The sequence below is a fragment of the Pinus tabuliformis genome, chromosome 2_2 (genome assembly GCF_031772625.1).
Source record: "Pinus tabuliformis cultivar Carrire ecotype Pingquan chromosome 2_2, CPIR1, whole genome shotgun sequence".
Lineage (NCBI taxonomy): Eukaryota > Viridiplantae > Streptophyta > Pinopsida > Pinales > Pinaceae > Pinus > Pinus tabuliformis.
Genome location: NC_142300.1, coordinates 604,498,090 through 604,522,223, shown reverse-complemented (window position 1 = coordinate 604,522,223; position 24,134 = coordinate 604,498,090).

Sequence of the window (24,134 nt, the reverse complement as noted above, 5' to 3'; positions counted from 1 at the left end):
CTTGTCACAAGAAGAGCTGAACAAGAGGGCACTAAGGAATCTAAAGAATATGGCTGACCTTGAGCTTTGTTCACAGGTATTCACACTTCCAAGCACACAAACGGGAGCAGCTGAATCCTCCTCAACTTCCAAGCAGCAAACTACCAAGGCCACTGAGAATATATCCAGCAGAGGAAAAGAAAAGGAAATGGAGACAGAGAAAACACATCAAGAGAAGGAGCAGTCACCTCCAGTGACTCAAGAGCAGACAGATAAAGAAAGGCAGCAGTAGGCAGAGCAACAACAGCAACAAGATTTGCAGCAAGAAGAAGGGCAACATGACAGACAGCAGCCCTTACAGCAGGAGAGAGTAATTGATACTCCAACTTCCACTGAGCAACAGGCTCAGAACATAGTGCCTCCTAGGCCAGAAGTCACCACCGATGCCTCGGTCCTCCAAACTCCTCAAAAGGAGGACTTAAGCAGAAAAAGGGATAGAGAAACTCCCCTCACTTCATCTATCAACCAGGGAGAAAAAATACAAAGATTAAATGATTTTTCAGAGGAGGACATAGCAATAAGACAGGCATTGGGCATGGGCCCACCCAGCAAAGAAGCTTCAGCAAGTTCCTTCCAGCAGGAACAGGACAATACTATGGGAGGGGAGGTCAGCTCCTCCAGCCAGCAAAAAGAAGGACAAGTAAGCATCAAACAGCAATTTATAGACATCAAAAGGAGGAATGAGCCTATCAAAATATAGTTGTACAATCATCTACTAAACATGGCTCCTACTAATCAGCAGAGACTTATGTCTGCCTTTGATGTAGGTGAAGGCAAGATGATCATGAGTCATTTTATGCCCACAGCACTGCAGCCCCAATCTGCCTCAGATTACCTCAGGACCAACCTGGAGGTCATGGCCAAAGACATACACCCAATGGACAAAATTGAACTGCACAAACAAACTGGTGAGATGGTGTATGCCTCCTTAGCAGATGAAACATTGGAAAATTATAAGCTAAAGAGCAGCCTCAATGCCACAGCCTCTCAACTGGAATTGGAGAAGGCATCATCCCAGGCAAAGGACAACAGAATAAGGTCCCTGGAAGACATAATCATTGAAATTGTGCATGATCCCAAAGATATTTCAGGGATACAGGAAATCTTGAAGTTGAGGGATGCTGACATGGCTGCCATGAGAAAGAAAATCAAGATCCCAGCTACCATTCACCCTCAGACAGATGAGGTAGCCCAACAAAGGCATGAGAAGGACACCACAGATTTGTTGATCTCCATTTATAAACAGCTGGTTCAAGCACAAGAGAAATTGGGAGAATCAGAGGCTGCAAAGGTAGCATTACAGGCATCTCTGAAACAAAGAGAAGAAGGGCAGACTTCTCAGCCTCCTCCTCAGATCATCAATCTTGAGGAAACTGCCCCTATCACTGCCCCTCCTCCTCAACAGACCGAACAAACAGCAACATCTACTTCAGCAGCGCCAACAACTACAGAGCAGGCCCAAAGCCTAGATATGCAAAAACTGAAGAACGAAATCCAAGTCCTGGAAGCTCAAATGTTGGAGCTCAATTCAGCCAAAGAATCTTTGGCTAAAATCAATGATAGATATGATAAATCCAAACAAACTGTGGCAGAGAAGGACAGGGAGGTGAAAGCCCTCAAAAACAAAATAAAAGAGCTATAGAATGAGCTAAAGTTAGATAAAGTGGTGGCCGAACTGAAAATAGTGCTATGGGCTAACATTGGTCAATCTATCAATGAGCACTGGCCATATATTGAAACTATCCATGAGCAACTAGAGCTCATCCCAAAGGCACAGAGGGAGATTCACAGATCAAGAGCTCAATTGAGCAATATGCCTGAAGTGGCCACTAGAATGATCAATGTACTTAACCATAGAACAAGTTCTCAGTTAGCTACCATGGGAATTACAAACAGAACTGAGACTATCCAAATGGTCAAAAGGGTTCTCACACTGAGAAACTTAGTGCAGACATTGGAGAGAAGAACCCAGGATATGCAGACTGAGGTGAACAAGTTTTTAGAAAAGTTTCAAGTGTTAGAAAGCAGAGGACTCCCTGGCTTACTGAACAGCGCAGGGAGATTGTTCACACATGACCAGTATGCTAAAAGGGTCAATACATTTTCCACTAGCCAGATCAATGATAAGCCCAGCACCTCAGAGGAAACAGGGCCAGCCACAGGACAGTCTCTTTACAACAGAGTCGAGAATCTGTTTTTTATAATGAATGAGATCAATCACCTGTTTGGGGTGGCTCCCAATTTCTTCAAATACACAGAGGCAGAGGAGACAATGGATGCTATTCTCAGGCATCAACTCCCTACGCAAGAATGGTGGACAAATGCAATACAGAAGATTTTGTAAACAGGGAGCCACTTAACAATTTTGTTTCTTAAAGAATATCAGTTGTCATGCAGAGCACAGTTCAACAAAATCAGCATGCATTATGGATTAAAGCTGAGCCAACTCAGCAGATGTATCGGCCAACAAAGCAGAAATAGAAAACTACAGGTGGCAGGGCCAAGAAAATACAACGCAACAAGAAATAAAGACGCATTATCTAGCGTTAAAGCAAAACGGCTCAACCGACTCAATGACCTCCAAAGGTCAAATTACCCTCTGACAGACATAAAGAGCATTTATGCTGCATTCAAAGTTGCAATAACTTCTTTTCCTACTTTCTGTACGCATTTATGAAGATATTTTCTCTCTCAGATGACTCAATACCTGAGATATTTTGTATAAGCATTGCTATAAAGTCCCCTTAGCATGAGCTTGCAAGGGTTGTTGTTGATTTCTCCTAAAGAAATTCTTATGTTGTAATCGTTACAGAAGTCTAATAAAGAAAGTGATGGAATTTCTCGGATTTCTGAAGTGTTAAATGCGTTCTGGTGTCTGTTGATAACTGCTGGATTCCTGTGTATTTCACCATACAATAAGTCTCTGTAACTCTCTCTGTTAATTAGTTGTTTTGTTGAAATCCATATATGTTATCTGATTTTCAATACTAAGCAACAAGGAAAAAGAATAACTTTCAGGATTTATTCACTGAGTACCCTGAGTTCAATCTGTGTTGTTTATGAATGTTTTCTTCAGCTGTAATCTAGATAAGTGTAATTCTTAATTGCTGCACGTTCAGAATACACCTTTCACAGTGGCCTTTGTCATAGGAATTCAAGTTATGCTCCTGTGCAGTGTGTTCACCTTCACTTCACCAACTTAATAGAAAATTCTTAATTTCTTTCTATTGGTTGACATACATCACCATTTAAGCTAATTTTGTTTGTCTAAGATACACAATTGGCCCTGCAGTTTGAACACCACATATCCTGCATATCAAGTCATTTCACAACTCCAGACTCCATTTCCCAATGGTATTTCACTATCTAAACACTATATCATAAGACCTGAAAGAAATCCTTCAACCAAAACATAAACCAAAACCTGAGCATAATAGCTAGCCTAAAACACCATCATAACAGAGACAAATCATAAAGAGAGAGCCCTCTCTAATTACAGTTTGGCTAGAAACTGTGATCCAAAGATTGGTTAGTGGTTACCCTGGCCGTATTCCCTTGGTAGTCATAGGGAACAACCTGGGTGTTAACATAATTGGCGACTCCACTGGGGAGTGCTTGAGATTTTTTTTACTATATATCTTCCTTAAGCTGCTATCAAGCCTGAAATAAGTCAAGAGGTCTTTAATCTGTTTCTGTATTACATTAACAGTTTTAAGGAGGAGCTTGTTTTGGGAATCTTCATCTTAGCTTTGAGAATATATAACCATTCCAAAATCTTCATCCAATCCCTTCAGATATAAAAATTTCCCACAAAATCCTAAAAAATAGTTAGAAACTGGCTCCTAAGAAAAATCCTCGGCATACTAGGGCAAATCCTGACCCAAATCCACCCACCATTGTTGATAATCCAAATACCATCCCAAGAAACATTAGAAGGCAGCAAAAGCAGGAGCAGCCTGCTGATTTGACTTCAGAGCCAGATCATCCTAGCCTTATACCTACTCCATGCAAGGTCCTTTTCAGGTCTACCCCTAGTTCCCCTAGTTCACGATCCACATCTCAAAGTCCCCCTATCATATCTTCATCCACTGCACATATCCCCTTGACCAACCTTCTAGGTTCACCTCTACTTGTTACCCCTGTGATACCCACTGTTCCTATTGTCCAAGCTGCCCCTGTTAATCCTTTAAACCCTGTAAATATGGCTAACAGATATGCACCCTTGCAGATACCAGCTAATGCTGCAGCCCTACCCCAAGATTACCAAACCAAAATTTCATATTTTGACTCCAATGGACCTCTGACAGCTGCCCAGCATGCCAAGAGGATGCAAGACCATTTTGAGACCTATGAAATAGATGATGACAGTGTCAGAATGAGGATGTTTGTTCAAAGCCTAACTGGGGATGTAAGAACTTGGTTTAGATCCCTGAACGCAAACTCCATTACAACTCCTGCTGAACTGTATCAAGCCTTTACTAGTAGATGGGAGAAGAAGAAAGATCCTTTGCACATACTTGGGGAATATGATACTATCAAAAGGGGCCCCCAAGAGACTGTTTTGGAGTATTGTGCAAGATTTAACAATGTATATAACTCAATTCCACAAAATTTAAGGCCTCCTCCTGATTTAGCCTTGTACAAATTCCCTGATGGTTTTGACCCTGACATGGCCTACCAGTTGAAAGAGAGAGACTGTCAATCCCTTGAAGAGGCCCAGAGGGTTGCTGTCACAGTGGAAGCTAACCTGATTGCCAAAAGAAACAGGGCAAGGTTGGAAAAGAGGATTGTTTTCAAAGAGGAACCCTCTGCCTTTGATCAAAAGCTTGATGCCATATTAAATGGAATGAAAAGATTAGGTGATAGAGTGGAATCGGTTGAAAGAAAATCATCATGGGAAGCACCACAAAACAACCCTCCTAGGAATCCAAATTTTAGGAGAACTCAAAACCCAGGCATTGGCAAAACCGGTGCTGATCAAGATATAAGACCCCCTTTCCAAGAAAATTATGCTGAAACCTCCACTTCAGCAGAGCCCAATGAAGATCCTGAGATTAATTTAATAGGGCTGGATGGTGAAAGTCAAGTTTTCTTAACACAAGAAGATCATGAGGATGAGGAAATCAAACTGTTCCAAACTAAATCAGGTGAATCCTTTGACTTTAAACAAGGCTATGACACTGCTGTTTATGAAGTCCATAAACAATACAAGCTAAGGAGCAGAACTGTGAATGTCAACCAGCCTGAAAAGAAAAAGGATAATCAGCAGCCTAAAAGAGTTATAGTCACACAACCTAGTGACAAACTAAATTCACCTACAGAAGAAGTGATTGTTGAAGAAATCACTGAGCCACTGTCCTTAAGACAACAGTCTCTGGACACTTCATCTTCTCATCCTAATTTAAATGTTACTCCTCAAGAGATGAGTAAAAAGGATAAATCTCAAAGTCAAGATAAAAATCTAGAAGGAGACTTAATGAACAAGGAAAGAACTGTCACCTATAACCCCAAGACCCAATCTGAGAAACCTTTTGATCTTGAAACAGAAATTGGCAAAATAAAAATAGCTATTCCTCTCTTGGAATTAGCCAAGCATGACAGCTATAAATTGCAAATCAAAAGGTCCCTTCAACTCACTAGCAACAAAGATGATGTCAATGTACTGGATGACACCCCAGAACTCCTGTTTGGCCCAGAAGTGGATGGAAAAACAGTAGTCACAGGGGTACTGCCTTTTTATGTCAGTTTACATATTCATGACAAAATATTACATAATGCAATGTTTGACTCAGGTGCCTCTCACAATCTCATGCCAAAAGCAGTCATGGAGAGATTGAATTTAGACATAACAAGACCATACAAGGATCTGTTCTCCTTTGACTCCAGCCAAGTCAAGTGTCTAGGTCTCATAAAAGACTTATGTGTGTCTCTAGTTCAATACCCAAACAAGACAATCCTAATGGATGTGGTAGTTGCTGATATCCCACCTAAGTATGGAATGCTGTTATCAAGATCATGGGGAGCCAAACTCCAAGGTTCCCTACAATTAGACATGTCATATGCCACCATCTCTGTGTTTGGGCAACCAAAAAGACTGTACAGAGAAACACTAATGAAGTACATGGTCAGCAGTGAAGAAAAACCTCAAAATTTTCCTATATATGCTGTCCATTCAGACATAGACTCATACATTCTCTTCAATGATACAACTACTCCCTCAAAAGGTGAAGTTGAAACCAAGATATTTATACAGGAGGAAGATGCAAATGAGAGTAGTATCACTCATGAAACAACAGTCAATCAAACATTTGATAGTGCTGTTGCCTTAGTTGTCAAGAACATCCAATTAAATGATGAGACTGTCCTAGAAGACAAGCTAGAGAAAAAACCACAATTGCTACTTACATTACCAGCCCATGAACAGATCATAAAACCTCCTCCCCAACAAGATATTCTATGGTTCCTTGAATTTGATGGCTCAGTCAACAAATTAGGGGCAGGAGCTGGAGTTTGGGTACACAATAAAGAAAATAGTCATGCAGAAGGCAGAGCCTATAGATTGAATTTCAGATGTACTAATAACATGGCAGAATATGAAGCTCTTTTACTAGGACTCAAGTTGGCAAAATTCTTACAAGCTGCCAGGGTTTCAATCATGGGAGATTCAGATTTAGTTATCCAACAAGTGAAAGGAAACTTTATCACCAATGACAAAAGACTAAGGACTTATAGGTCTGCTGTTGCTGAGGTACTAAACTTTTTCTCTGAATTCCAAATTACTAAAATTCCCAGAACCCAAAATCTACATGCTCATAGTTTAGCCACCTTTGCAAGTACCTGCAAGTTTCCCTTTGAGCCCCACCATTGTTTTACAGCTGAGGTAAAACACAGACCCTCCATACCAAACAACATCAATGATTGGCAAGTATTTGAGGATGACAAGCAAATAAACCATTTTTTAACTCTACAGCAAGAATTTGCAGGATTAAATATTGACAATGAGACAGCAAGTCAATCACAAATACTTGATGGAGCAAGTCCATCACAAATACAGTTTCAACAGACTGCTCAGCCAATATCACCTAGAACTGCAAAACAAATGTTGAATCCAACTATTTTCAATATAGAAAACATCCAGCAAATTCAACAAGTTGACTGGGAAGAGGGAGTGTCCAATGCTGAAACTGAAATCATTGAGCTAAAGGACAATTTTCTACCAACAGGCCTAACCCCACTAGAGGACATCTTTGATTCAAATGATATTTCCAGAAAACCAAAAATGCAGCCCCTAAATGCAGCCATTGAAGAGTGCAACATAGGTACAATTGACAAACCCAAGATAATTAAATTATCTGCTTCCTTACCTCCTGACCAAAAGCCAAAATACATTGACCTCTTCAAAGAGTTCCAGGATGTTTTTGCATGGAGCTATGAGGACCTAAAGTCCTATGACACCTCTGTAATCCAACACACTATCCCTCTCAAACCTGATCAAAAGCCCTTTAAACAAAAACTGAGGAGAATCAATCCTATGCTTCTCCCAGCAATGGAACAAGAGGTACATAAAATGTTCAAAGCAGGCATCATAGCACCAATCAGATTCTCGGAATGGATCTCAAACTTAGTCCCTACAAGAAAGAAGACAGGTGAGATCAGGCTGTGTGTGGACTTAAGGAATCTAAACCAAGTATCCTTAAAAGACAACTACCCCTTACCCAAGATGGATCACATTCTTCAAAGGGTGGTGGGGGCCTCAAGGATCTCATTACTGGATGGATTTTCAGGTTTTAACCAGATCTTAGTTCACCCTGATGATCAGGACAAAACAGCATTTACAACCCCATGGGGAACTTTCAAATATGTAAAGATGCCTTTTGGCTTGAAAAATGCAGGGGCAACATTTCAAAGAGCAATGGACATTGCTTTTGCAAAGGAGATTCATGACTTTTTAGTCATTTATCTAGATGACCTAACACCTTTTTCAAAATCAGACCAAGAACATATAAAACATCTAAGACAGATCTTCCTAAAATGCAGAAAATATGGAATCTCCTTGAACCCTAAGAAATCCCTCTTTGGTTTAGAAGAAGGCAAGCTCTTAGGACACATCATCTCAAAAGATGGCATTAGAATTGACCCAGATAGGATACAAGCTATCCTGCAAATGCCTCACCCAAGGAATGTCAAAGAATTACAAGGATTCTTGGGAAAAATCAATTTCTTGAGAAGGTTTATCCCAAACCTAGCAGAGCTAACCAGATTATTAAATAACATGCTGAAAAAGGATTCAAAAGTGAAGTGGACTGTTGAAGCCAATCAAGCATTTGAAGGTATAAAATTGGCCCTTACCCAGACCCCAGTCTTGACCAATCCTCAGTTTGACAGAGAATTTATCATTTTCTCTTTTGCTTCCCAACATACTATTGCTGTTGTTCTGTTGCAAAAAGATGACCAAGGAAATGAAAAGCCAATTGCTTTCTTTAGCAAGGCTCTTAGAGATGCACCTTTGAAGTATCAAATCATGGAAAAACAAGCTTACGCTTTAGTCAAAGCAATTAAAGACTTTAGGATTTATATCCTTTATTCCCATGTCAAAGCATATGTGCCAAGTCCTATTGTCAAAGACATTCTCACCCAAGAGAATTTAGAAGGCAGAAGAGGAAAATGGATTGCCAGCATCTTGGAATTTGACATTGAGATAAAACCTACAAAACTAATAAAAGGGCAAGGCTTGGCCAAATTAATGACAGAAACAAATTTTCAAGCCTTAGACATCAATCAGCTGGACAGTGAAACAGAGCTGGCGACTCCAAAGATCAATGTAGCCTTTGAACAATCCCCCTGGTACTCTGATATCTGTTATGTGTTACAAAACCTGTGTGCTCCCCCAGGACTGTCCAAAACTAAGTGTAGGTTCTTAAAAATGAAAACATCAAGATTTTGTGTGATGGATGGCAATTTGCTTTGGAAAAACCATGAAGGTATATTGCTGCACTGTTTAATTGAAAATGAGATTAACAATATCATGCAAGAGTTTCATGCAGGAGACTGTGGTGGACACTTGTACTGGAAGTCCACTGTGGATAAAATACTAAGGGCTGGATACTACTGGCCCACCATGTTCTCTGATGTCAAGAAATTTATCACATCATGTCACAAATGCCAGGTGTTTGAGGGAAAAAGACAACTGCTGCCACTTCCTTTAAAACCTATTGCCACAGAGAGACCTTTTCAACAGTGGGGATTGGACTTCATTGGGGAAATTCATCCCTCATCTTCAGGCCAACATAGATGGATCTTAACAGCCACAGACTACTTCACTAAGTGGATTGAAGCTGCCCCATGCAGACAAGCAAATGATTCAGTAATCATTCAGTTCTTGGAGAACAACATACTGGCTAGATTTGGCTGCCCTGATAAAATAATAACAGACAATGCTGCTGCTTTCAGATCCAAGAAAATGGTGAATTTCTGCCACAAATTTCATATTACTTTGGGCCATTCTACTGCATACTATCCTCAAGGAAATGGCCTTGCTGAATCATCAAACAAAAGCCTTGTAAATATTATAAAGAAGGTGCTGGAAGAGAACAAAAAGAATTGGCACAAGAAACTAGTCAATGCCTTATGGGCAGATAGACTAACAACCAAGAGATCAATTGGGACCAGCCCATATGAATTGGTTTATGGATTAGAGGCCAAATTCCCCTCTTCACTAGGAGTGCCTGTTATGAAGCTTCTTCAAGAAAGCCAAGCTGAACCAAATGATATGCAAAGAAGGATAAATCAAATCATATGTCTGCAGCAAACCAGAGATCAAGTTTTCAGCAGAGTCCAGGTATTACAAGAAAAACTAAAGAAGGCCTTTGACAGAAGAACTAAAGCAGAAGATTTTAATGTTGGTGATAGAGTCCTCAAGTGGGATGCAAGGAGAGAAGACAAAGGAAAACATGGAAAGTTTGATTCCTTATGGAGAGGACCATTTGCTGTCCAAGCAGTGCAAGGAAACAATACTTACTTCCTCAAAAGTCTTAGTGAAACTGACTTGGATGAAGGTCCTGTGAATGGCAGGATGCTGAAGCACTATTTTGAATACCACCCCTAAGTGCAGCATGAGCTTCCATTGTACATACCCAAATGTATATATTACTTTCTGTTTAAAATTGTAAAATGCAGTTTCTCAAGTGTTATTAGTTGTCAGCAAAAGGTGAAAAGAATCAGAGGTTTGCCAAGAAGAGAAGTACACAATTTTGGCATCTCAAGGCAGCAAAACTACAAGATGGATAAGAGTAAAAGGCCAAGGCATTCTGACCTGCTGTTCTTGGTATTTCAAATGAAAAACCATCCCCATGTGGAGCCACTGTTAGCTACCTATACCAATAGGTTTCATATTTCATGATTGGCTATGAAAGGACCAAATATGCTCTGCTTTGATAACTCAAAGATCACATATTTCCAAGAGAATCCAATCTATGTATATAGCTAGGTATGGACTTAAGATTTTGATGGATGGTCCAACAGTCTAATCTGGATCATTCCATGGTTTAAATTTGCAGTTGTAGAATAGAGAAGAAAGTCTGTCCAAACTGTTTAATCTTGGCAGACAAGTAGTTCAGGTAGAGAAGAAAAGGCTCCCAACAGCTTAATCTGGGACCTTGGAAGAAATAAGGGTAGAGGTAGATAGAAATAACAAAGAAAAAGCCAAAGAAAAGAAAAGGCAAGTAAGGGTCTGCAAGTCCAAGTGCACCCTCCAAGAAGAAATAAAAAATGTTAGGCAAATAGTTGGGTAAGTAGTTGGGGGTTGCAGAAAGGTTATCTTTACCATTGCAGATGTGTTAACTGTGTTTACCAAGGCAAAGTCTATCAATTGACAAGGTGTTCACCTTCATCAAGTTACAGCAAGGAGCATGACTAACCTCCCTCTTTCCCCCTTCCATTTCATTACTAACATCCCCTCTTCAGCTGAGATTCATGGAAGAAGATCATGGTTTCATGGTGGTTCTTGTTCATTCAAAAGCCACATTTCTTGTGTAAAAATCTTTTCATTTTGATCTACTCTTTAAACCAAGTGTTTCACAAACAGACTCAGTGTTTTCTCCCTTTGTTCACCCCCCATCCATATTAACTTTAACTTTACTATGTAAATCCCTATATCACCTTTCCCCTACTAGTATTAAACACCATGGTGTATAAACCCCAAATTTTGTATAAATACCCCTCCCCTTGGCATTATAGCCAATAAGTCCTATGACAGGGATCAAAGTGACATCTGGCCACTTGGATGAACCTACGCCTCATCTACCCCCCTTTCCTCAAGTCATTCCACTCACTAAACTGTTATTTGCCAAGAAAAACCTTACAAAACCCCTTTACCCATGAAAACCCTTTGAAACTACCAAAAATCCCGAAAAAACCCACTTTCCGTTGCCTAACCAAAGTTTGCGCATATATTCGATTTTCGAAATATATTGAAAAAGCATTAAAAAATATGTATTTATTCCTCCGCCCGCTGCCTTATCCACCTATCACGTCATCGCCCCGACAGCCGTCCGATCTGATCTAGAGCATCCAACGGCTCTTATCACATCGGAGCGGCTCCGACGTCCACCGTTTACCCGCCGTATATACCGGTCACGTCACTCCCCCGATAGCCGTTGGATCGAGCCCTCCAGATCCGACGGTCAGCATCGATATCGGAGCGGGTCTCACGTCCGACGGATATCGTCCGATATCCGTAAAATGGTTACGTCACTCGGCAGCCACGCGTCCTCGCCACAGCTCGTCGGAGGTACGTCTGACAGATTCCCCCCCGTACCATAAGCGGTGCGATATGAAACCGCTGGCTGTTTCCGGTTTCGGCTTTTCCGCCTATGCTACGTCACCTCCGCGTCATCCCACGTCACTGCCACCATGCCGTCACGTCAACCCTTGCGCCCGACCATCGGCCGACCTGTCCTGCCACTTCACCATCCCCGTGGACCAATCAGAGCCCGCCACCTCACCTATGACGTCAGCCGGCCCTGACCCCACCTACGACGTCATGCTGACGTCAGCAGAAAAATGCGCCAAAAGTCTAAAAAGCCAATAATATGGTGAAATTTCGCGTTTTTTCACATTTTTCTCACAAAATACATTGTTGCTCCTGCATGCGACTTTCACGTCCAAAGTCCACCAACCTGCAGAACTCGACTAGGAGACTGGAGGAGCGCCATTTCCACAGTCATCCGTGACCATTGCCTACTCCTCACCAGGTATTTTCCGCCATAAATCCTTCACGTACCTGCTTTATCTGTTTTGTCCCTCAAAAGAGCTTAGAACAGAGAAAACACTTGAATTCACCGGCAGAAATCCCAACACCTGCCCCTTTGACAGTTGTGGACTCGAAAACTACCAGGCGAGCCTTGTTTTACCTGCATTTTCATTGAAAAAATTAAGCTCTGACTGCGCAATCGCGGCAGACTCATTCAAACCAAATTTAACTACTGAGAGAGACAAAGAGAGGCCAAACATTGGTCCTAGTTGCACTATAAATAGTATTTCAATTGCTATTTCCTAGAACCACTCTCTGTTCCTGATAAATTCACCTCCCTGGTACAGAGGCATTCCTCTGTACTGTCCTGCTCAATCAAAATCACTTTGCACTTGATTCAAAATCCTCCTGTGCAATGGAGACACCTGTAGTACTAAATGTTCAACCTCTGAATGCCCCTCAAAAGAACTTGAAATGGCAAACCTTGGCAGATATGGATTACCAAATTACAGAAGAGAAGCTTATGAGCAGCAAATTCCACATTCATCTGTTGAATGAGTTGAAAGCCAAGCATGAAAATGGGACAGATATATTGGGCTTATGGGATTCTTTCCTCCCTACTTTCAAGCTCCCTCAGGTCAACCAGTTCCCTAAACTAATCCACCTCTGTGCTGAACAATATGATGTTTCTCAGAGGGCTGTTGTTGACCCATCTGGTTCAGTACTTTTCTATGTTACCCCCAAGCTATCAGAGACATGCTTTGCTTCAACCCTCAGAAGAAGTTGGTTCCTTTATCACTGGTAAACGTGATAAAACAAGGGGATAAACTCACAGATGCTCAAATTGTCAAATTTAATCAATTATACATCAAAACTAACATTGTGATGTACCCTCCAATTCTTCATGTATATCTCAATGAGCTGGGCAGAGACCTTGCAGATATGATTTCTCCCATCTTGGGATATAGTTCAATTGAGCATATTGATGCAACTGTGCTGGTAATGATGCTTATGTTTGCTCCTGGCAAGTCACCAATCTGCTATGACTATGCCACCTACATATCAGACAAGATTCATGAGCAATTGATGAATTATGGGAGAGATAGGATGTTCAGATACACTTCCTACATCTACCATTTGATCTTGTACCATCAACATGAGAAGTTTCATTTTTCAATCAAAAGAATGGATGCCCAAGGCAATCCTAGATCAGTGGTCTATTGGTCTTCTGTCTTCCACATTAGACCTGAGTCTCCATACACTTACTGTGAATTCATGGATCTGTTCATCCATCCAGCTATGGCAATGCTGATGAGCTCACCTCCTCCAAGACTCACTGATGACATGCAGAGGATTCTTCAGCTGTCTAAAGCTTACGGTATTGGGGATTGGTACTTCTACCAAAACCACACTGTCATCAGGATATATGGGTGTGATCTACCTCCTTTCAAACTACCTAAGTATGTGCCTATGAGGCTATTTGCCCTAGAGTACTTTAGGCAATTTGGCAGAGTTGATGTGCTTCACTTTTCAGGAAAAGGTAAAAAAGCACAGTTGAAGGTCAAAAGCCAACTTGGCCATTTTATCTATAACGAGAGGGAGCAAGGATGGAGGGAAGCAGAGAGAATGCTTGAGGCCCTTGGCCTGCAAACCAGTTTCATATGGGTACCCTATGACCCTAATCATTTCATATCTATGAGGAGGCTCAAATATAAGTTATCTGCCTATGATCACCATAGCATCCCTCACATTGAAAAATATGCAAACCAAGACAAATGGAGGAGAGGGACCTTAGAAGAGCCCTTGTCACAAGAAGAGCTGAACAAGAGGGCACTAAGGAATCTAAAGAAGATGGCTGACCTTGAGCTTTGTTCACAGGTATTCACACTTCCAAGCACACAAACTAGAGCAGCTGAATCCTCCTCAACTGCCAAGCAGCAAACTACCAAGGCCACTGAGAATATATCCAGCAGAGGCAAAGAAAAGGAAATGGAGATAGAGCAGACACATCAAGAGAAGGCGAAGTCACCTCCAGTGACTCAAGAGCAGACAGATAAAGAAAGGCAGCAGCAGGCAGAGCAACAACAGCAACAAGATTTGCAGCAAGAAGAAGGGCAACATGACAGACAGCAGCCCTTACAGCAGGAGAGAGTAATTGATACTCCAACTTCCACTGAGCAACAGGCTCAGAACATAGTGCCTCCTAGGCCAGAAGTCACCACCGATGCCTCGGTCCTCCAAACTCCTCAAAAGGAGGACTTAAGCAGAAAAAGGGATAGAGAAACTCCCCTCACTTCATCTATCAACCAGGGAGAAAAAAGACAAAGATTAAATGATTTTTCAGAGGAGGACATAGCAATAAGACAGGCATTGGGCATGGGCCCACCCAGCAGAGAAGCTTCAGCAAGTTCCTTCCAGCAGGAACAGGACAGGACTATGGGAGGGGAGGTCAGCTCCTCCAGCCAGCAAAAAGAAGGACAAGTAAGCATCAAGCAGCAATTTATAGACATCAAAAGGAGGAATGAGCCTATCAAAATACAGATGTACAATCATCTACTAAACATGGCTCCTACTAATCAGCAGAGACTTATGTCTGCCTTTGATGTAGGTGAAGGCAAGATGATCATGAGTCATTTTATGCCCACAGCACTGCAGCCCCAATCTACCTCAGATTTTCTCAGGACCAACTTGGAGGTCATGGCCAAAGACATACACCCAATGGACAAAATTGAACTGCACAAACAAACTGGTGAGATGGTGTATGCCTCCTTAGCAGATGAAACATTGGAAAATTATAAGCTAAAGAGCAGCCTCAATGCCACAGCCTCTCAACTGGAATTGGAGAAAGCATCATCCCAGGCAAAGGACAACAGAATAAGGTCCCTGGAAGACATAATCATTGAAATTGGGCATGATCCCAAAGATATTTCAGGGATACAGGAAATCTTGAAGTTGAGGGATGCTGACATGGCTGCCATGAGAAAGAAAATCAAGATCCCAGCTACCATTCACCCTCAGACAGATGAGGTAGCCCAACAAAGGCATGAGAAGGACACCACAGATTTGTTGATCTCCATTTATAAACAGCTGGTTCAAGCACAAGAGAAATTGGGAGAATCAGAGGCTGCAAAGGCAGCATTACAGGCATCTCTGAAACAAAGAGAAGAAGGGCAGACTTCTCAGCCTCCTCCTCAGATCATCAATCTTGAGGAAACTGCCCCTATCACTGCCCCTCCTCCTCAACAGACCGAACAAACAGCAACATCTACTTCAGCAGCGCCAACAACTACAGAGCAGGCCCAAAGCCTAGATATGCAAAAGCTGAAGAACGAAATCCAAGTCCTGGAAGCTCAAATGTTGGAGCTCAATTCAGCCAAAGAATCTTTGGCTAAAATCAATGATAGATATGATAAATCCAAACAAATTGTGGTAGAGAAGGACAGGGAGGTGAAAGCCCTCAAAAACAAAATAAAAGAGCTATAGAATGAGCTCAAGTTAGATAAAGTGGTGGCCGAACTGAAAATAGTGCTATGGGCTAACATTGGTCAATCTATCAATGAGCAGTGGCCATATATTGAAACTATCCATGAGCAACTAGAGCTCATCCCAAAGGCACAGAGGGAGATTCACAGATCAAGAGCTCAATTGAGCAATATGCCTGAAGTGGCCACTAGAATGATCAATGTACTTAACCATAGAACAAGTTCTCAGTTAGCTACCATGGGAATTACAAACAGAACTGAGACTATCCAAATGGTCAAAAGGGTTCTCACACTGAGAAACTTAGTGCAAACATTGGAGAGAAGAACCCAGGATATGCAGACTGAGATGAACAAGTTTTTAGAAAAGTTTCAAGTGTTAGAAAGCATAGGACTCCCTGGCTTGCTGAACAGCGCAGGGAGATTGTTCACACATGACCAGTATGGTAAAAGGGTCAATACATTTGCCACTAGCCAGATCAATGATAAGCCCAGCACCTCAGAGGAAACAGGGCCAGCCACAGGACAGTCTCTTTACAACAGAGTCGAGAATCTGTTTTTTATAATGAATGAGATCAATCACCTGTTTGGGGTGGCTCCCAATTTCTTCAAATACACAGAGGCAGAGGAGACAATGGATGCTATTCTCAGGCATCAACTCCCTACGCAAGAATGGTGGACAAATGCAATACAGAAGATTTTGTAAACAGGGAGCCACTTAACAATTTTGTTTCTTAAAGAATATTAGTTGTCATGCAGAGCACAGTTCAACAAAATCAGCATGCATTATGGATTAAAGCTGAGCCAACTCAGCAGATGTATCAGCCAACAAAGCAGAAATAGAAAACTACAGGTGGCAGGGCCGAGAAAATACAGCGCAGCAAGAAATAAAGACGCATTATCTAGCGTTAAAGCAAAACGGCTCAACCGACTCAATGACCTCCAAAGGTCAAACTACCCTCTGACAGACATAAAGAGCATTTATGCTACATTCAAAGTTGCAATAACTTCTTTTCCTACTTTCTGTACGCATTTATGAAGATATTTTCTCTCTCAGATGACTCAATACCTGAGATATTTTGTATAATCATTGCTATAAAGTCCCCTTCGCATGAGCTTGCAAGGGTTGTTGTTGATTTCTCCTAAAGAAATTCTTATGCTGTAATCCTTACAGAAGTCTAATAAAGAAAGTGATGGAATTTCTCGGATTTCTGAAGTGTTAAATGCATTCTAGTGTCTGTTGATAACTGCTGGATTCCTGTGTATTTCACCATACAATAAGTCTCTGTAACTCTCTCTGTTAATTAGTTGTTTTGTTGAAATCCATATATGTTATCTGATTTTCAATACTAAGCAACAAGGAAAAAGAATAACTTTCAGGATTTATTCACTGAGTACCCTGAGTTCAATCTGTGTTGTTTATGAATGTTTTCTTCAGCTGTAATCTAGATAAGTGTAATTCTGAATTGCTGCACTTTCAGAATACACCTTTCACAGTGGCCTTTGTCACAGGAATTCAAGTTATGCTCCTGTGCAGTGTGTTCACCTTCACTTCACCAACTTAATAGAAAATTCTTAATTGCTTTCTATTGGTTGACATACATCACCATTTAAGCTAATTTTGTTTGTCTAAGATACACAATAGGCCCTGCAGTTTGAACACCACCAATCCTGCATATCAAGTCATTTCACAACTCCGGACTCCATTGCCCAATGGTATTTCACTATCTAAACACTATATCATAAGACCTGAAAGAAATCCTTCAACCAAAACATAAACCAAAACCTGAGCATAATAGCTAGCCTAAAACACCATCATAACAGAGACAAATCATAAAGAGAGAGCCCTCTCTGATTACAGTTTGGCTAGAAACTATGATCCAAAGATTGGTTAGTGGTTACCCCGGTCGTATTCCCTTGGGAGTCATAGGGAACAACCTGGGTGTTAACACAACCAATGAAAATACTCAGGAGGAAATCGAACAACCTCTGAACCTTCCTCAGGATGACGGGCCATAACTGCAACCCAACGCATCAGCTTGGGCTCTCGGGGAAGTCCAGCTTCAACGGAAAGATGTTGTGGGACCAACATTGGGACCCTCTCTAGACCAAATCTCACAACTAAGAAACCATATCCAAAGTTTTTCAGTTGTCTGTCCTTTGCTCTAGTCAGTTGGCCTTTTACATTAGCCAACACAACTTCGCACCTGTTGAAGACGGTGCCTCGATAATAGTCTACTTCCATCCGAATTTGGGATCTAGTGGCCATATGCAGTGATGTGCTTCCACAGAGTCTGGTGACAGTAAATGAAATCACTTTGAGTTCAGGACGAGAGATGGTTTTGATATCAATCCCTTTGTCCTTGGTTTGGTTGTTACAAAACTCTAACCGGAGACTATCGATGGACTGGCCACCTGGCCTAGTCCCGAATAGAGTCAAATATTCACCTTTCCTAGGCAAACCAGTCAAAAAGTATATGTCCTTTGCCTCCATTTTGAGCTGGTGGCCACCAATAATGAAACACGGGTCCTGTATATTCCACCTGTCCACCAGCCACTGCAGAAAGTCTACTTGCGCCCTCATGCCAGGTATGGCACAGAATTTAAATAACATGCATGCCTTCAATGCATCCATCGAAGGTTTATGATTAATTGCCGCAAGGTCCACATCTTCGTGTTCCCGTTCCCGCTAACTAAGCATGGCGTATATCCTACATTGAAAGAAAAGGCAGATTAAAACATTTTAAATCAAAGTTTTTGGGCGGAAATTGAAGAATTTATAATTGTAAAACCTATGCCGCGGGGACCGCACTCTCTAGTTAGAGACAGTGCGTAGGTCCGCACTCTGCCTGAATAACAGGTGCAGGCCCCTGGATCTTTCCTGTGTAGGAAAAAACTGAGGTCCGCAGGTTTCACATGCTGCGCCTGCGGACCCCCACGAGCGGACTTTTAAACACAATTATTCCTAAAAATCAAAATAGAAACCTAAAAACAAAATTCAAATGTTTGAAATGCAAGATTGAAGTGATGTGGATTACCTGGAGGTGACGTTTTTCGATTCCAACGGACGGATTTTCCGCAATCTTTGTTGTTGTGAAAAGTATCCAATACGGAATGACCCTATCCCACTCTAAGGGTGATAGTACCTCAGAAACAATCAAAGCAAAGCTATTCGAGATTACTTCTTTATGAGATGTAAGAGAGAGGAGAAAGAGATCCACTAACCATTGTCTTCTGCTAATGATTGATCCAATCTTCCCTCTTTGCTGCTTGCTCCCAGCTCCTTGCTTTTTCACTGGCCTAGCTACACAAAGATCCTGCAAAAAGGCGAGGGAAACTACAAGAAGCATATATCCATAATCGATTCAAGGATTAGAATAAATCAAATACACAAGTATAACAATACACCATTGAGACACATGCATATAGAAGAACCTCAAATGCTTTATTAATGGAAGAAGTAAAGTTCTGAGAGTGTTACAACCATAAGAGGCCCAATCCAGAAACACCTCCCACCAGAAAGAAATCTCCTCTTCACCTCCTTCAAAGCAATCACCCAATAGTTCTAAACTCAAACCAACAGCACTTCCTTACAGTCACAAAATTCCAGCCCCCCTAGACCTCATGAGAGAGCTCTATATATAGGAGTTTTGGAGAAGGGATGAGTCAGCTTGAGGCTGGCATGAAGCTGACTAGTGTCCTCTCCCACTTCAGTTATTCTTCAGTTCTTTAGTCCACTTGGAGTTTCTTGCTTCCACTTGGAGATGTAGATCCTCTTACTCATCACAAGGCGAATTCCCTGATCCAAGTGTCATTTTGGAAGCTTCCTGGGCATTTGACACCTTGATGAATGACTGTGCCACTTGGCCAATCTCGCCCAGCGCAGGTAGCCTTCATTACTGTTGACATTCAGCGCAGGTACAGAGTGGAGAAGTTGACATTCAGCGCAGATGCTCAGTGGAGCAGTTGACATGATCCAGAATTAGCTTGTTTTTGAGTGTTTTCAGGTGGAGAACTGATATTTAGTGTTGTGGTTTGCTGATCTTGTTCCTCTAGGGGCAGGAACAACATGTTTAGGGAATTTGGATCCCTTAGATTATTGACATTTCATGCTTCATGCTGTTAGGCACAAAAATGTCTATAACAGTTGCCCCCTAAAGTATGAGGTCGTTTATCGGGTGAAATGCTTTATCAGGAGGATCCGAAGTTCATTCAATCGCTGAGAGTTGACGTGTAATAAAATACAATACAATACATTATTTTCCATTCTGCTTTCATGATCTAGCTGAGGCGGGCATTCCCATGCTCAGCTTTATAAATTCATTTTGGTACATAGAACAGACGATCGTCTGATGGTAGACTGACAATTCTCTGCTGAAATTATCATCCTTTGAGTAGGATGATCATCTGCTGTAATAATGTACATATCAAATGTCTTTATATTTCCTGAATATATATTGCAGCCCAGATGGATGAAACTAGATCCGGGGTCTTCAAACTCGTTCGATCTTCACTCTAAGTACAAGTCGATCCATGTGAGAATTGCGCTGAAGTCGAACATGGAAAGACATCGCTTGATTACTGGTCAATAATGTAAACCGTTAACAAGCGCAAGAGGAATCACCGATAATGATAATGATTCTCAAGGTACTGCAGTACAATTTACGTGGTGTGAATAAAGGACTTGGCGTCGAACACCACGCAAAATCTTCTAGTCGAAGGTCATTGATGTATAACTGTCCCCGGAAGTGAGAAACTTGCCATTGAGGCATGCAAGCTTCAAAGTACTGAGGGGGTTGTTCCTAGATCAACTTCTTGGATAATAAGCTGAAGTCGACAAGAAGCAATCCGTCAAAGGAGGGCCTTAATGAATCCCACATCAGTGACACGGAACGGAGCTAATGATTTTAGTGGAGGTGAAAACAATCTGTGAAATATGATTCAGGGTGGCGATCATGGGTGGATGAAGGATAATGTATGGCAGTGGATGGGACAGGGCTGACTCTTTCTGAACAACATCTCTTGAACATATAACGACACTGATGTGATGGATCGGTAGCATTACCCCAAATGTGGATGGTTTGGCGAGGACCATGGTGATGAGATCGGTGAATGAAACAACCCAACCCGATGTGATACGGAGGACAAAGTGTCATGTTCAAGAGCGACTTGCTACCATTAAAGCTTTGAGGTTCTCCCAATTTTTCCCCAGTCATTTCTGACCAGTACCTCTTTATTTTTTTCAAGCTTGAGGAGGATAACATATGCTTGTTCTATAACCTGCCCTTCGGGCAAGCCCATCGCTATGTTTTAACGAGCCTAGCGATAGGGAAACTTGTTCTCGTCTAAAGACAAGTTTGTCGCTATTTAATCATTTTAACGAGTCTAACGACAAGGAAAACTCGGTCCTTTTCATTTTTAGAGAGTCTGAAAAGGTACAGAAAGTCAACTCCAAAATTCCTTTTTCGTCATCTAATCCCTTAAGTCCGAAAAAGTATAAAACAATATAGAAGGGATGAGTTTTCGATAACTTTAACGAGCCGAATAAAACAAGCGCTCGACCTTTTTGTGTAATAATCCCTCAGGTCCAAAAATATTAAAATCTAGAGGAGGGATAGCTCTTCCGGTCACTTTAACGAGCTGGAAGGCCAAAACTCGGCAAACTTTTCATATTTTACAAGTCAGGAGAAAAGAGCTTAAAGAAGACTCATCTTTTGAGGAACGAGTGATAAATAGGGATAGCAGCAGATTCCAGGTACAAGTTGGAATTTTCCAATCACGGCAATGTCACAAGGATGGCTAAGTGAAATCACTCTTCACAACTGTTCCTCAAAATGGGTAAACAATCATATGGAGGTGAACGATTGGCCAAATGGAATGGAGGTGGCAGGTGCAAACACGACCAAGGCTTTTTATAGCTAATAAATTTACGATCACAATGGTTATTTACCGGAATAGGTTCATTTTTTGATGAGCTTAAACTCTGGAGGAAACTCTTGCTCACGCTTTTCTATTTTTTAACGAGCATAAATTCCGCGGTGAAACTGCTCGATCTTATGTTTATTTTTTAACGAGCATGAACTATGTGCTAAAACTGCTCGGATCTCGCTTTTCTATTTTTTAATGAGCATAAATTCTGCGGTAAAACTGCTCGATATACCAGTCATAAGATAAGAATGTCTCCTGCAAGATTCCATTTTTTATAGAGCTCGCACCTCACATAAGCTATGCTCCCTCTCATCCTTTCTTTATGCAAGTTCGGAAACAGCTAATCCAAAAAAAAGATAAATAACCGCTCCTAGCTTGCACTCTGAAAGGTTTGCATCCCCCCAGGTATAAAGTACAATTTCAAGGCTGCCCCTACTTATCCGATAAAACATTTGTTTTAAAGGGTGAGGCTTGCCTCTTTCTGGTTACCCAAAGATTTTTTTGTTAACACCATCAAACGAAAACATTTCCTCGGCACTGTCTACCGAAGTAGACAATGGTGAATGACCTTTTTCAAACAAGTAACCTTATCAAAAGAATCCTGTTCTATAACAACCCCTCTTCCTTCCACGGACGGGGTACGGACTAGTCATATTCCTTCGCGGAAATTCTACCTTATACCTAAGGTTTCCTCTGCCCGAAGCAGACCAGGATGCATGCCCCCTGGGTTCCAGTCCCATCTTTCCGAATCACTCGCACTCATCGGGAAGGAGGACTGGGGGTGGAGACATTTCTTGGGTGAATAGACCATTGAGGGTTGGTATGTGACTATTTGCGATGCGTGATCCCGGAAATGAAAGTTGGTCTACGAGCTTGACCATTCTTCCTTCGTGTGGAGAACACATTACTCTAAAGAGTGAGGAGACTATAGCTCCCATGCAATATATATAGTCTCGTCCAAGGAGTAGGTTATAATCCAAGGGTCCTTGAACGACCATCACGTTCATTTGAACGGTCTTCCCTTTCAATGTAACAGGTACATTGGGGAGGATCCCTAATGGTCGACTGGTTCCTTTATCAAAACCTGAGAGATTTCTTATCTCAGGCAAAAGCGTCGGGGAACCCAGTGCTTTCCAAGCAATAGAGGAAAGGATACTCACAGATGCCCCTTCATCAATGATAGTTCCAGCCATTACCATTCTGTAAATTTGGACTATGATTCTGAACGGTATACTGGCTGGTAACCGGGGTCTGCCTAGTTGGTTCCAATCAAAGGACACAACCAGGTTGCTTGGTGGTGGGACCGAATACACGGCCGGATATGACCCTAACGATGTTCCTTCCTGCGATAAAGGAATGGGCGCATTGCCCTGATGCTCATCAGAGTCGGTGTTGATGAAAAGAATCTGGATGGTGTCATCCTTATTCTCTTCAGTGAGGGTGTCATTTGAAGATGAATCTTCATTGACGGTGTCATTTGAGGATGAAACCTCTGAAGGAAGAACCGGGTCAACTGCCGTATCGACCTTTAGACTTTCGTCTGGTCTGGATTCAGTAGGTTCATTTTCAATGACTGACGCTTCAGCTGACCACTTAAGCGGGCCAGCTGTATTTTCAACCAACGAAGGACTTGGCACGAGTTTTTGTATCCAGGAGGAAGTCTCAACGGTGAAACCGGACGATCTTCCAAAACTCTCTTCGCTTCGTCTAAGAAGGGACAACGCTGGATGGCATGATCGCCTTTACACAGTTTGCAGGGGGATCTTGCTCCCCCTCTTTGTCTTGAACCTTCACTTTCGCTGGTTGACGGTAAGCATTCAACATGGCTATCAGAGGTTGATGCTCCCGAATTATGCAACCGAGGGGACCAGTCCCATAGTATCCGGGGAATACAGGGACAATCTCTATGGAAGTGGTCTCCTCTACATATGACACATGGCGATTTGGGCCCGGTCTGTGCTGTGTGTGGATTTTTGTCAGATGTCTTCTGCTTGCCCCCAGTCGCTTTAGGCTCCTTCTTCTTCTTTTCTTTCTTCTTCTTCTCCTTCTTCTCCATGGGAGCTTGGCTTTTGCCGGCTCTACCTTGCGAAGATGAAGGATTGGAGGAAGAGTTATAGGAAGTTGAAGGATGGTGGGCAGCTCTAGACTCATCTAACTGTTGACTCAACTATTCAGGAACCATGGTGGTCTGAACTACATTGGTTGAGAATAGCCAAATAGGCAAGCCAATTGTCAGTCCTGGAAGCGACAATGTGGCCATGATGGGCGCACCAACTTCTCCCCAAGAGGAGAATGGACTAGGATTTCCATCATGTGGAATTCCTTGGTTGGGGCATTCCATGTTCTCAACCTAAAGATCAACGCGGGAATAGGAGGTGATTATGTTCCGTTTAAAATAAATTTTATAACGACGCTTTAGACACAACTTGCTTTTTCAC